We start from the raw sequence: 16,476 nt of genomic DNA, 5'->3' as shown, positions 1-16,476 counted from the left end.
TTCTGTCTAATTTTCTTGACTGTGAGATTCTCGATCTAATTCATCTCAGATTTGACTTCTTTATCATATCGCTATCCTAGGACTAGAAATTCTTAGTTCACTGCAGGTCAGACAGTGGTGTGTATCATCAAAAATTTCTTAATGGAATAACCAAAGGATGATCCATCCATTAACATTTCAAGCCTAAATTCATGACTAGCATGGGAATAAGTGTACTTTTGAATTGGGACACTGAACATTAATACTTATTGGTTGGTTTCCATTACAGATGATAAACTCAAGGGAAGGATGAAGCGGAAATATGTCTCGCCAGTGCTGCAGAATACCAATATAAATAGTCCATTATTGGACATTATAAATTTTCCAGCTGGCAGCCAACTGGCACCTCAGTCTACAGTATATGATCGGACCGGAATCTCTACACGTCGACAGTCTTACGTCTACATATCAAGAAGTTTCTGGAAGTTACGCGATGACTCCTTCACCGCCGCCATCACCAACGCGATCACGTTCACCCAGGTCGCCACCAAAGGACATGGAAACTACTCAAACCAAACAACCTCGTCGTTTATCGGAATCTGGTTCTGGAAGTCCTGATGGAGAAAGGAAAAGAATTTGTCCGACACAATCCCTGATACAACGTTCTCCAGGCTCTGTCGAAACCTCACCGGGATCTCATGCTCGTCTGGAATCTTCTGGAACGGACCTTGGGATTCATTTGCTGGGCCCTGGACCTTCGACCGCCCACCAACTGCCCAACCTGTTGGACCAACCTGCAACGTACATGCCTGCACATGTACGTAGTTATGCTCAGGCGGCGCAAAACCCAGCAATACCACCTAATATTCGCCAGCGCAGTATTGTTACTCCAACGCTCCAGCCAACTGTTCAACCGCCTTTCTATCTGATAAAGCTTACAAATCTGGACATCACCAAGGCCAACGTCAGGTGCATCTATCAACTAATTGCAAAATTTACGCCCAATCTTCAGGATTATAAACTTGAAATCCAACGGTCGAGAGATGGTTATAATCTTAAAACCTGCCAACCATTTTACCATCACTTCATGAATAACATCGGAGCTCATCAACTGGGGACACATGCACGGGCCACTAATGTCACCACACAGCGTCCAACACAACGTCCTGCACCGCCCACCCGACCAGCAACAATTCTATCTGTGGTTGCTTATGGAGTCGACCGAGACTACACCGACGATGAGGTGGCTGCTCAACTCCAACTCGAGGGTCACCACATCTACCGAGTCATCCGTATTCGGAACGCTCAAGGACCCACTTCCTTGGTTCGCATTCTATCACGCGACGTCTCGACGCTCGACGCCCTGCTCCGTGACGGCGCCATGATCTACGCCCGGCGCCATCGGGTGGAACCCTCCAGAACATCGCCACCTCAGAAGATCCGCTGCGGGACGTGCCAGAGGTTCGACCACGCCCCAGGGACACCATGTGTTCATCCGGAGGTATGTGCCATCTGTTCACGTGAGGAGCATCCTACTCATGCTTGTCCCAATAAGTCGAATCCAAAATGTGTTAATTGTAATCAAAATCATCCTGCTTTCAGTTATAAATGTCGTTCCAAACCTGCTCCTGAACCTGATCATCCTGAAACCGTTGTCCCTGTTCAATCTCAAGACCTACCTTCCCCTGCCTCTTCCTCCTTCCTCCTCCCTCCGAGTTCTGAGAACATCATTCGTTTTATTACGATGGTGTTACAGAACGTCCTCCCCTTCCATCGCCCACACATCCTAAATCAGATCCAGCTAGCGGCTCGATTGGTTTTGAACACTCATGTCGACGTGGCGTACTCGGGGAATAAAATGCATTTTGCATTTTTTCCCCTAAGTACTGTTCACTTTATGCGTTAGCGTATTGAAGCTTTACTATGCCAACATAAGATCTCTTAAGTCCAATCGGCCGCTGCTGGACACCTCCCTTTCATTGTATGCCCCGGATATTTTTGTTCTGAATGAGACATTTCTGACGCCGGCCCAAATGCCTCAATTTCCCCGGTTTACTTTCTATCGCGCTGATCGTCCGACTCAAGGCCGTGGTGGCGTGGCTATCGGCGTCAGACGGGATTTTACTGTTATTCAGCACTACTTTCACTTCCCTACTAATTTCTCTGAATATCTAATACTCGAAGTAATTACTCCTCAGAAAACCATTACGGTAGCTACTATCTACATACCGTCTCAACCTTTCATTCCCTCTGATTTTATTAAATACATAGACGCTACATTTTCTGAATATATTATAGTTGCAGACCTTAATGTTACTTCATATACCCCTACTCAAATCTCCGAGTTCACTAATTTATGTACGTCTCTCCGGGGCATGCGCTTCCATTTTCCTTTCCACACCCTCCCAGCCAATAATTCCACCCCTGATGTCCTCCTTCTTTCTCCCTCCCTTGCCACATCTATCACCATCCAGCAGCTCGTTTCTATAGGTAGCGATCACGCCCCAGCCCTTCTCACCTTTCCTGGTGTTCTTCCCCGTCAGACCTTACCCCCTCCTCGCCCTCCCCCTACTCGTTGTTTCAATCACACTAATTGGAATACTTATCGCACTACTCTCACTAACTTACTCAGTGATGCTGTACCGCCTACTAATATTCCCACTCTATTCGCCCTAATTTCTAAAATAGAGCGAGCTATCCTTACCGCAGATTCTCTTCAGATTCCTCGTCACTCCTACCACCCCTCTAAACCTCCTATACCCCCCACAGCTCTCCGCTTATTGCAGCTAGCTCATGACTACTTTACTGCATATACTCGAACCAAGGACCCTACTACGCTCCAACAACACCGCCGAACTTTACGCCACGCGCGCTCATATATTAAAGCTATTAAACGTAAAATGTGGATGGACAAGTGTACTGAGCTAGCTGATTATCACGACCCTCGACGTTTTTGGACGACTTTTCGAAAACTAACCAAAACTACCAACCCTCTTCCTCGCTACCCTATTACACATCCCCCCACTCATCCACAAACTGACCAAGACAAGGCTAATCTTTTCGCTGACTATTATCAAACTGTGTTTTCCCCCTCCCACGCCCCTAATTTCCATCATCCTCACGAACCTACCATCATTGCTTACTCTGATCCTAACCTCCCTGAACTTCAACCTTCATTCCTCCATTTTTCTCATGTTGATTATACTCATCCATTAAATGCTCCCATTACACCCACTGATATCCGGCTTTTCCTGAAACATCGGAAAAACACCTCCCCTGGCTCCGATACCATCTCATATCGTCATATTCAAGAAGCCCCTCCTATTCTTTTTTATCTTCTTAGCATTATTTACACCTACATTCTTTATACAGGCTGTTGTGATTATTGGGATTTGATTATTTGGACTCGGAAGACGGCGATAAATTATGTATGTAAAGGATTTATTCAATTGTTTGTTTTGGTTTTCCTCAGTATGTGAATTTTGGAATTGTTTAATTTGTTTGAAGTCGATATGATTTTAAAATTATTTGATTGTCATTGTAATTCTGGTGCATCCTGTACCACACGCGCCACATCGGTGTGGGAGATTTCCGGTTTTGTAAAGTTGCATCAATTTCGTAATTTCTAGAGGCTTCCTAAATGTTCTTTGTCAGCACTATTTTTTTCTGCGCTCCTATTGGAGAAAATAAAAGGAAATGTGATTGGTAGGTGAAGGAAAACATCGTACGCTCATTGGCCGTGGTAAGATTTCATAATTTCCGGGGAGAAGCGTTGTCGCTGGAGCCTTGCTCTGCGAGGGCGTCTTTTCTGTTTGACCACTGAAGGGAACGGTCACCTTCCAAGGTACGGGTCTTCTGGGCCCCGCCATCCGGTAAGCACTGATTATTTTTTTTTTTTAACTTTTCTGGTATTCAGTTTCAGATGTAGTGTTTCATTTAATTTATCTTGCCGGAGCGTACCCGTGTTTCCTTCTGCTTCCAAATGTTATAATTATTGACTTAGCCGTTTCGGTAAGTCGCCTCACTTTGTCAAGAGATAGTTCCCGTTTGTTGTTTTGTAAATTAATTGTTATACGCCTTTCGAAGTAATCCTTATCAGTCTTCCGAGTCCAAATAATCAAATCCCAATAATCACAACACAGGCGCGTACCCCGATCGTTGGGGTAACGCCAATCTTCTCCTATTCCTAAAACCCCATAAACTCCCATCTGACATTCGGTCTTATCGCCCAATCTCCTTACTCCCTGTCCTCAGCAAGATCCTAGAAGGGATTCTGAGTAGGAGACTTTCCTCCTATCTCGACTCTCTAGGTCTTATTCCATCCTCTCAAGCCGGTTTTCGATCCCATCATTCCACTCACGATCACCTCTTTCACATATCCTCTTCTCTCAATGCCTATCTTCGCCCCCGTAAAACTGCCGCTTTAGTTTGCCTCGATGTGAATAAGGCTTTTGATTCAGTCTGGCATGCTGGGTTGCTTTTTAAGTTACGCCATCTTCCCATTCCTATCACTATCATTCGATTTATTTTCAACTATCTTCAACATCGATCAGCACAGATCCTCATCCGTGGTACCCGTTCCTATTCCTTTCGTATGACTGCGGGCGTAGCCCAAGGTTCCCCACTTTCCCCACTTTTATATATTTTATATACTTATGATATCCCACATCCCGACCCCCCTTTAAGACTCTATCAATATGCCGATGATCTGGCTATCCTTGCACTTACACCTACTACTGTTACTCTTACCCGTTATTTACAGACCTACCTCTCCGTTCTAGAATCCTGGTTCGACGCCTGGCATATTGCTGTTAATCCCACCAAGACCCAATTTATTGTATTTCGGAAAAAATCCCGCCTCACTAGACCCCGTCACCGAGTTCTTTTAACGTTGTATAATACTCCACTAACAGAAACTAATACCCTAATCTACCTTGGTATTCAATTCCAGAACAACCTTCATTGGAAACATCATTTAACACAAGTATACAAACGTGCCCTTCAACGCTTCCGAGCCCTTCGTATTCTCACTGGTAAAACGTGGGGCCTCCGTCCTTCCCAAATCCTCACAGTCTATAAATCTTTTATTCGCCCTGTCGTAACATACAGTTCCTTGACCTGGCTCACAGCTGACAGACAACAATACGTGACCTTGCTTAAACTTGACAGACATGCTATGCGTATTGCATACCATCTCCCCTTTGACACCCCTTCTGCTGACTTCCAACCTCTTTATTCTTTCCCCACCATCCTTACTCATGTCCATGATCTTCGTCTCAAATACTTACAATCTGCCCTAGCCATCAATCACTCTGCGATTAAAGAAGCCCTCAACCTTTCTCCTCTTGCCACCGCTATCCTTAATAATGACCGCTCTCCTGCTATCTCTTACCTTTTCCCCACCCCTATCACGTAACTTCCCCCCCTGTCCCACTGCCTTTTTATTCTAATTTTTCTTTTACTGGATATTACGATGCTCCTCGCGGCAGTGGTACCGGCCTCCAATATCTGTGTCTGAGTGCTTTACGACACTACCAGTGTCATCTCTATCCGTGTTCATTTTCAATCATTCTGTGTTTTTTGCGTCCTCATTGTTCCACTAGTCTACGTCCATTTCTTTCTGCTTCCACCATAGTGTTTTTCGTATCGTACGTCAAGATGAACTGAAGACATTTCTCTCTCAGTACGATGTGTTGTGCGTTTATACTTTGTGTGCCAATCGACATCAATGAAAAATAGACTGACATGGAAGAAATCACATAATATTTCCTTGTTATATACTTGTTTATGTTTTTTATTTTCTCTGCTTCAATCTGTATTTGATTATGTTTTGTTTTCAGTATGTACGAGACATACTTCTATGTATGTGTTTCAAAATTCTACTTTTATGTACTCACTCACCGGCCAAAGAGCTACATGTTTAGCTGGTGGCCCGCCTGCCCCTTACCGGGCAGGAATGAAATAACTATTTGAATAAAGAATAAGCCAACTGGCAACCAGGAATGATTTAGCTGGAAAATTTATAATGTCCAATAACGGACCATTTATATTGGTATTATAAATTTACTCATTCGGGACAAATATTTCAGATTCCCTATAGGAATCAACATCTATATCATCTGATGGCCAAGCAGGCATCAATTTTTGGTAGTGAGACAAAGTCTCTCATAGTGCATTGGCACTGCCGGTAGCTTCAAGTAGGCCGGGCTGAGTGGCTCAGACGGTTAAGGCGCTGGCCTTATAACCCCAACTTGGCAGGTTCGATCCTGGCTCAGACCGGTGGTATTTGAAGGTGCTCAAATACGACAGCCCCGTGTCGGTAGATTTACTTGCACGTTAAAGAACTCCTGCGGGACTAAATTCCAGCACCTCGGCATCTCCAAAGACCTTAAAAAGTAGTTAGTGGGACGTAAAACAAATAACATTATTATTATTTATTAGCTTCAAGTAGCCTACGCAGTGGCCTCCACGGTGCGCGACACACATACCATCTCTGATTTTGGTGAGATCTGTCTTGCAACTGGGCTTTTCCGACCTCCGACGCAACACTTCTTCATTTTTGATCAGCTGGGTGTCTCTTCATTCATCTTTACTCTCAGCTGCCCGCCAACCCAATACAGCAAATAGGCCGACTCCGCACTGGAAGTTAGCCTCCCCACCATGACCACCACAACTACCACCACTGCAACCAAGACCTCCACTTTTACCTTTCGTCCCATTCCTATCACAACTGTTACGTATTCCCACCCTTCACCTATTGCTACTTCGAAGCTTCCCCAGCCAACATACCCTAATCCACCCAGTTTTCTTTATGTCCCTCCCCGCTACTTCAGTCACTTGCCAACCAATGCTGAAGTAAGCCCTACAACGCCACCAGCATCACAGCCACCACCTCAAGCAGACGCCGCACAACAATTCACAACAATTGCCACAGCTACAACCAGCCCGCATCATCAGGTATAGTTATGTCCTCTGCGGCGTGGATCCCCCTGACCGCGACGTCATCCACGAGCTCAACCACGAAGGTATCCCTGTCTGGCGAGCCTTCTCCGTCTGGAATATCTCAGGACCAACATACTTAGTCCGTCTTCACCTGCAAACAGAAGAGGAAATCCAATGCCTCATCACCAACGGCGCACGTCTCTATGGTCAACAACTCACTGTGGAACCTTCCCGCACCTCACGTCATCGACCCCGTGCTGCTATCCTATCATAAAAGAAAGAAAAGTTCCACCTGATCAATACTTATTTACTATCACTTGTATGATAGAATATCACATGTATAATAGGACCGGTTTCGACCTCCTACAACGTCATCCTCAGCTGCATTAGAATCTTATGTTTGCATTTTTGTATTATGCCTCATATTTGAAAGCTTTATGACATATTCTGAAATTTAACAACATTATGTTGATTACACTTTTGCTAAGAGTTCTTATTTTACAACATACCTAAAATTATAACATGTTAAATACTCTTATTACATAATACAATGACCCAATGTATACATATAATTATAATAAAATGAGTTTGTCTTTTTTCTTTTTCTAATGCGTAAAGAGTATGTAGGAATAGTTTACCATAGTTGTTTGCCTATTAAGTTAAAATAAGCTCCATTCTTATAAATGTTTAGTCATGTATGAGGCGCGCTTTGTTGATACTTGTGAAGTGATTAATGTTAAGCAGTAAAATACGCTAACCAAATGAAATTATATGCTGATAGTTCAATAAAACATATTATATATCTACATTAAAATATTAGCAAACATGGTTAAACGTGCTTGAATGCATTTTTGAAAGTCTAAAACAGCTGATAATAAATCTTACCTTGTTTTGCAGGATGTATTACATTGAAATAATGTGAAATTTGCCCATTATACAAACATATAAACACATTAGAATATTAAAACACTGTAAGATATGTTTAGACACAAATGTCTGTTTGTAGTCTAAATTAACAAGTGACAGCACATTCTTATGTTGTTTTAAAAATAGACTGATGAACATGCGAGTTACAAGCCTGAATTTGTATAAGCTTAGCCGATACACTTTGTGTATAACTCAACCACTTTATCTTTCTAATTTTGTTGTAGTGACTTGAACTTAATCCTGCTTTGAACTATCAGTATATAATTTCATTTGGTAAGCGTATTTTACTGCTAATTTACTGCTATAACATTAATCACTTCACAAGTATCAACAAAGCTCGCCTCATACATGACTAAACATTTATAAGAATGGAGTTTATTTAAACTGAATAGGAAAATACCTATGGTAAACTATTCCTACATACTCATTACGCATTAGAAAAAGAAAAAAGATGAACTCATTTTATTATAATTATATGTATACATTGGGTCATTATATTATGTAATAAGAGTATTTAACATGTTATAATTTTAGCTCTGTTGTAACATTAGAACTCTTAGCAAAAGTGTAATCAACAAAATGTTGTTAAATTTCAGAGTATGTCATAAAGCTTTCAAGAATGAGGCATAACACAAAAATGCAAACATAAGATTCTAATGCAGCTGAGGATGACCTTGTAAGAGGTCGAAACCGGTCCTATTATACACGTGATATTCTATCATACATGTGATAATAAATAAGTATTGATCAGGTGGAACTTTTATTTCTTTTATGACATTTGGTGGCTATCAATACGGAACAAAAATGAAATTTATAAATCAAGATACTGCTACCCTATATCGACCTCCACCACCAGTCAATCAACCCCTTCCTCCAACGTCTTCCTTCATCCCATCACCTCTAACAGCTGACCTACTCCGAATTTTCACCACCTCATTATGCAACATCTCAGCCACGCTTCACCTCCTCCTTTCACACATTGGAACTCCAGTTTGAACTTTCACTACTTCCTAGCCCACATCTTCTCAACCAAGAAGCCCTAATCACTTCTCCACCTAATACCAAATCGCATTACCCACCTTCCTCAATTCTCACACCTCCCAGTTCTCTTCACTTCTCCCGGCCCGAGTGAGAGCGTCACTCACTAGGGGACCCGCCCCGCCCTTGGGCGGGAAATGAAAACGTGAAAACGAATGCCTCCATTGTATGCACTAGCTGTGCGTCTTGGTAGGTGTGCTAGGTACCAACTGATGAGCCCAACCTAGCACACAGGGGCAAAACGCTGGCAACCAGGAATGAGTTAGCTAGAAAATTTATAATGTCCAATAACAGACCATTTATATTGGTATTATAAATTTACTCATTCGGGACAAATATTTCAGATTCCCTATGGGAATCAACATCTATATCAAGTGCTGCATAAGTCAAGTCTTTACCATAGAGACATAGACACACTCCTCAAGGAATCGCTTGTGAAGACTGCAGAGGAGTACTGTGAAAAGTCCAGGAGAATGGCACTGAGGTTCAACAAATTGTGGGACGATTGCAAGGGTCTCCAGGAGATGATACAGGGTCATCTTCATAATTTTTCATGGCAGCCACGTACAAAGAGACGGACTTCTGAAGAGAAAACTTTAGCTTTGGCTGCGTAGAATCGGAGAACAAAAATGTACTGCTTTCTTCTGTGCTTAATGACTCTACCCAGTTAAAGGACTTTACATGGACTCTTGATGAACATCCCATTACAGCGGGGCCTAAGTGAAATTCTTCTTCAACACTTGAAGAGTGTCATGGAGAAGCTACAAGAAGATGACTCCTGATGTTTGATGAGATGGCTCTGCAGCTTGGGTTTTACTACGATGACAACAAGGGATATATTGTAGGATATAAGGATTATGGTACTGTACTTCAGGAGTATGGTACTCCACATACAAACAACCAGAGTGCTGCTCATGCTCTTGTATTCATGATTCAGGGTATCGGACAAAACTGCTTTATTTTCCTTCTCTAAAGGCTGCACAAGAGCAGTAGTGCTTGTAAACCTTATACAGTATGCTGTGAGAACCATATTTCACCATGAGGTTCTTGTTGTTTCTACTGTCTCTGACAAGCACCCTATAACTAATGATGGCAGAAGTAAGGAGGATATAAAATGCAGACTAGCACAAGCGAGGAATTCCTTTCTTAATAAAAGTAATCTGCTCACTGTGAACATTGATATAGGATTTAAAAAGATATTTCTGAAGACATTCATCTACAGAGTGCATTGCATGGAGGTGAAACATGAACAAAATATATCTCCAGAAGAAAGACAATAGAAGCTTTTAAAATGTGGTGTTATGGAAGAATGCTGAAGGTGAAATGGACAGATTGAAGATGTTCAGCTGGTTTCTGAGAGAAGTGTAGGTGGTAAGAATGGTAGGAGTAGACCAAGGCAAGAATATGACAAGCAGATTAGAGCAGACGATGGATGTAACAAGTTACATAGAAATGAAAATGTTAGCACAGGATAGGGTGACATTGAACGCTGCATCAAACCAGACTATGGACTGATGACTCAAACACTAGCACTGTTACAGGAATGGAGAGACTGTGTTCTTCACTGAAGGTTTCTTTCATGTACATGAACCTTTGGCATTTGAACCGAGATTCCCAGGAGAATTTGTTTGCTGTGGTGAATGGTAAATGTGGTAACAATGATTCTCCAAACTTCATTCACTTCATAGCTGTACTGAAAAGTGCAGTTTTACATGAATTGGGGTCACAACAACTGAAAGGGAAAACTGCAAATACGATAATGGTTTATTTCTGAGCAACCTTCAGACTTTCTTGGGAGGGCCTCACATTCAGCATTGGAGGAGAATCTGAGCAATCTGTGGAAGAATCCATGATTCCTGCAATGAATCAACTAACTAGTAGAAAATTCAAATTGTCCTAAAAGTCCACAGTAGTACATTAGAGTAATATCATATGAAGGTCTACAGACAGGCACCTCCGTGTGAGTGTGTGTGTAGGTGTGTACGGGTGTGTGTGCAAGTGCATGTGTGTGCATGCGCACGCACGCGCGCTTTTGTTGTGAAGCAGGTACTACATGACTTTGAATGCTCATGGTGTCAAGGTTTTTTAACCTGTAGCATTGAGGAAAGGAGCTCGGACAAAAAGGTTATTGAGCTGTGTGAGATGGGTGGTGGAATAAACCATCTTACTTTCCCAAGTAGAGTGCATGAATACCTTTACGATCTGCAAGAGATAATTTCAGAAAATGTGGGAAAACATAGGCCATAAAAAGAAATGTGCAGGATTTAGCGAGTAAGATTTGGACTCTTTTCTTGCTAGTTGCTTTACGTCGCACCAACACAGATAGGTCTTATGGCGATGATGGGACAGGAAAGGGCTAGGAGTGGGAAGGAAGCGGCCATGGCCTTAATTAAGGTGTGAAAATGGGAACCCACGGAAAACCATTTTCAGAGCTGCTGACAGTGGGGTTCGAACCTACTATCTCCCGAATACTGGATACTGGCCGCACTTAAGCGACTGCAGCTATCGAGATCGGTGATTTGGACTCTTTGCCAAAAATTTGATTGAACTAAGGCGAAGGCACTCCATGAAGAAAGTCCACTTTCTGGCCGACTGGAAATACAAATGAAACTTTTCTTAATAATGTCTGGTAACTGGCACAGTTGTAAGTTCCAGGTTAACCATGACAGTGTCACGTATGATCACTGCCGTGGGATTAACTTCTGTATAAAACATTTCTGTGTAATGTGTGTTCAGTGACGCTGGATTAAGTTAGCCATAAATCGTTTCTGTGTAACATGTGGTCACTAGTGTGGGATTAAGTTCTCTGCAAACCATTTCTGTGTAAAGTGTCGTAACTGGCAAAGGATTAAGTTCCTCATAAACCACTCCTCTCTAACAAGAGGTCATTGGCATTGGATTCAATTCCCTGCAAACAGTTTCCATGTAAAATGCAGTCACTGGCTCGAGATTAATTTCCCTTTAAACCATTTATGTGTGTTGTGTCTTCACTAACGCAGGATTATTTTCCCTGTGAATCATTTCTGGGTAATTTGTGGTCACTGGTTCTGAATTAACTTCCATGTAAACCATTTCTGTATAACCTGTCTCATCACCATCATCACCATAATTAAGGTTTTGCCTTGTGTTTTGATATTTGTCAACTTGATTGAGCTTACGTATAGTACCGGTACAAAATATTTTGAACTTCGAAGTATCATTTCACTGATCCTTTTTGTTGTACCTTCTGGATGTTACACGGCAAACATTTGCTTTTGTTGCCTTTTTTTTATATACTGTTATGCGACAGTATTTGGTGATTGTATGAGATGTGAGTAGGTAACTTGATGCTGTATACGATGAATTTCTTACATTCCATGTTTATATTTTTGTGTGTAGGAAGTGAAATCAGAATTATAGGCATTCTTAGTGTTAAGAAATATTATTATGACCATCAATTTCTCTTGTGTTGAACTAGTAGTTGCCAGTATATTACTGTGTTTGTGTTTATGTATTTACGTGCTTCTTACGCGTTCTTTTGAATATGCCGTACATGTGTGCATACATTCAAAATCAAACTGAGTACCTATATACATTATGTTGTGCTTTACTTCTTCGTTCCTTCATCCGTTTTCCATTCCTATATATAAAGTAAGTGGGAAGGGTTCACCGAGAGAATGAGGTTATGTTAGGTCATGAGTTAGATAAGCAAGGGCTTTTGAGGCTTTTATATGATCTGCATTCACATTTTCAGTATTCAGTACTACATTCCTTATTCAACAGATGTTCTTTAAAGAAATCTGACGCTGAAACAACAATAGAGACGAGTTTCAAAAAGGAAGCATTGCCAACACACAAATAATTAAAATATGCTTTTCAAGTAAAATAGGCACGGGAGTAATTTGTGATACCGCTTTCTTATAGAAATAGAATCACCCTCTCCATTATAAATAAGAATTGAACGAAGTAAACTCGGTCTGGACCTAACTGTTATTTATGTTTAAACAACAACCATTGTAGCCCCTGTTATTATCCATTTTATTACGAGGTACAAGTAAATACAGTGTATTTGGTACAAGCTTGTTGATTTTTTTTTCCCCCTTAATCTGGTCATTGTACCTTCCATTACCTGTTTTCTCAATAACCTTTAATGTACAGGAGTATAATCTACTGCAAATAACTACATAGGACTATGCGTGGAGAATTATAAGATTCCATAATGTATCCAAGTTGTTAAAGATTATAGGAAACTTTCCCCGTTGTGGGAAGTTCTATACGTTATCGCAGCAATTTGTACGCATGGTGTTGGCAACACACCCGATAAGGAGATGATTTCAATCACTATATTCTTAACATATTTTCTCCTTATACAGGTACGTTTAGTCATACTATTATATACCATTTGGTGTACATAAATAAATTCAAAGAAACTGTAGGAATATATCATGTTAAAAATCATTAAGATGTTATCTCGCTGGAACATAGTGTGCTACTCACTCATATATGTAACGCAAATTACATTATTTATATTGAGCCAACACATTAGGCAAGAACATACTCTCAACACACTTCGTCGCGCCCAACTTTTTGCGGCTGGGTGGCTCTTTCCTCATCGTAGCCTCAGCCGGGCCAATCAATAATAATTAGGCAGACGCCTCGTTGGCAGTCGCCTCCCTCCTCAACATGTATGCCTATCTTGTTAAGGGCGTGGACACATCTATTCCAGACTCCTACATTTACGAGAGAATTGCTGATGGCCCCAATGACCCTCCCGCCTCGTCGCTCTCCGAAGTTATCCGGCTTCAAGACCGTCTTTCGGGTCAACCTTCACCGGATGTTCTGCTTCTATACCGAGACTCGTATGAAGGATACTGCCTGACAACCAATCGTCTCTTTCTCAAGAATCGTCACCACGAAGTGGTCACCGCTCCCGAGCATCTCTTGCGAGATCTGAGTCATCTTCCAGACCCTCCTGTCACTATTCTATCCCGTTACCCGCATAAACCAGCGCAAACCTCTGCTCCCACTACCACAACTACTACTATTACTACTACCACTACTACCCCGTCCACCACCACTGCTTCCCCTTCCATCGTTCTTACTACCTCCAGTCATCATTCTCCCATCATGTCTGCCCCATTCACATCCCTCCCTCGTTCTAATTTGCCTCCAGATCCTTCCATTGCGGTTACAGTCGCCGACCATTCAACTGGTGCTCCCACTTCGCAATCCTTCCCTCTTTCGACTAGTACTGTCTGCGACACTGACCCACTCCTTCCCGCCTTGGATCCGTCTTTCAGCCGTTCTCCGGATACCGTCAACACGGCTCCAACACACCTCACTGGCAACGCAGATGTTTCCCGACCAGCGCGCCAACTGTCTCCCCCTCCAAGCTGTGTCATCCGGGGGATTGATCCTGCTATCACCGAACGGGACCTACTTCACGAACTGCAACGGACAGGCATCCCAGCTCGCCGGGCGATTCGGATTTTTAACGATGAAGGCCCGACCTTCATGATGCGTCTACAACTGTCATCTGCTGCTGACGTCGATCATCTCATTGCGACTGGAATCCGTTTTCGCCGTCGAGCGTATAGAGTGGAACCTTCCCGCTCCTCATCTCGTGCCGGCCCCCTGTTCTCTCCCACCCCTCCTCTTCGTTCTCCTCCCATCACGCCACCCTCCCCACCGTCGCCCACAGTCAACCTCCCTGTTACACAACCACCTTTTGTCCTACCCCCTCACCAGATTTTGGACCTCCTCCGTCTCTATGCCACTTCCGTCACGAATATGACCACTATCCTCTACTACCTCCTCTTACAATACTATCCCATTTCGTACTCACACTTCCTTCCGCAACCCCCTCTCCCACCCACTAATTTGATGTAAATATATGTAACACTTTTCTTGTATACTGTACTCTGCTTTCTCATGTATTTTGTTCTTTTCTGCTATTGCGCGCCCGAGATATACCAACTCCTCCCTCAATAAACATGTACCCAGTTGGGGTCCGCCCCGGTGTGTGTGGTGTGGGTCTGCCCTGTGGGCCCCTTTGCGGACCACGGCCCCCTGCGCCACAGCTATAACCTGCTCTTTTACGTATGTACGATACATACTCTCTTAACTATGTCTTTTAGTACTATTTCCTTCCTTCTCATGGCCGAAGAGCTGCTTTGTTCAGCTGATGGCCCGCCTCCCCTTTGGGAGGAATGAAATGACCTCATGGACGAGGCAAGAACTAAATTGCTAAATAAAATAGTCTTCAATAATGTCCGACTCCAGCTAATATTGCATACCCAATGTTGAATAAGATTAATCACTTTGATTGTTCATGTTACCCACACTCGTCTCAATTCCCATCCCTATCCCCAAAATATTAATTTTCAAAAATGCGATTGTCGTTGGAACGATCGCAGTACGTCGGTGGGTGCAGACTCCGGCGCCTAAGAGGCCACGGCTTCTCCGTAGTCCGGCAGTTCTGTACTCTGACCGGCCACCCGAGCAGAGGAAAGGTGGCCACGGGACGGGCCCACGGCCCTACCGTGGCTCTACGCCTCTGCATTCGGTTGGCGGGATCCCACCCGTCGGCTGCCCTGAGAATGGTTTTCCATTCTCCTGCACTAAGGCGAATGCCGGGACAGTTCGTAGTATAGGCCAGGGCCGCCCACCCCCTCACCTTCGCCGTAACAAATCTCCCGGACAGAGAGACGGTGTAACCGGCTAAGAGGCCCGCCTCCCCCTTCAGGGGAGAATTGAAAACGTTTAGTAGTAGTAGTTCCTAGTAGAGGCTACACCTGTCAATCGTTCACCTACTCCACAAACCTTCTGCACCATACCAAATCTTCCTCTAAGCACACCGATTTCCCCTTCAGGGGTTGAATGAAAAGTTGCATTAAGTTAGGTTAGGATAGCAGTAATTCACAAAATATTTCTTTAATTCATTGAGAGTTAAAAAGAATATACCGGTACGCTATATCGGATATTAAGGAGTGGCTTTATAACCATGAACGCTTTGAGTTGCTACTCTCTACTTGGAGAAAGCATGATGTGAACTGGTAATACCTGAAGTGTTTCGGCTAAATTGCTGCCCATACGAGTCAAACCGATGGGAGCGCAAGTTTGTTGGTTTGTTCGTGGTACTCTTTTACAGTTAAATTCCACTGCAATTCTCCAAGTGGAAATCGTAATTTCTTTCATGTAGTTGAATGAATTGAGGTTATACTATCTTACAAATTTTCCAACAGGTGATTTGTTGTTACCGTAAATTCGACAATATTTCTAGTTGTTTTTATGTTGGTATCAATAAATCCTCCTGTCACTGATCATAGAATTTGCAATAGACATCGTCCCATTAAGGCCTAGTATTTATAATGATAAAAATGTAGCCTACATGTATAACCTACAATATTTGTACTTAATATGTACAGTATTCTATGATTAAGTACTGATTAAATCCATTTCAAAAACTCGTTTGTTGAATAAAAAGGATGTTAGAGCAGCTATTTCTTCAATTTAGTTTTAAAGGTCCCTTAATAAATACAGTACATTTGACCAAATCTGATGATAAGATTTATGCATTCATTCCATGTCAGGTTAGCTTCTCCTAATGCT

The 16,476-nt window shown here is 42.6% G+C and overlaps 1 long non-coding RNA gene across 1 annotated transcript in view; it reads left to right on the top strand.

The window, feature by feature from the left end:
* Positions 1–10,135: 10,135 nt before the first annotated feature.
* The window catches only part of LOC136863013 (uncharacterized), a 44,444-nt gene continuing 38,103 nt past the window's right edge, over positions 10,136–16,476 (top strand). Inside the window, exon 1 of the long non-coding RNA XR_011017828.1 lies at positions 10,136–13,238. This is a non-coding gene — a long non-coding RNA (uncharacterized lncRNA). The remainder of the gene's footprint in view (positions 13,239–16,476) is intronic.

This window comes from Anabrus simplex, chromosome 2, assembly GCF_040414725.1.
Source record: "Anabrus simplex isolate iqAnaSimp1 chromosome 2, ASM4041472v1, whole genome shotgun sequence".
NCBI classification, from domain to species: domain Eukaryota; kingdom Metazoa; phylum Arthropoda; class Insecta; order Orthoptera; family Tettigoniidae; genus Anabrus; species Anabrus simplex.
Note: the sequence above shows the minus strand (reverse complement) of the source record. Positions and strands in the feature narration are given on the sequence as shown.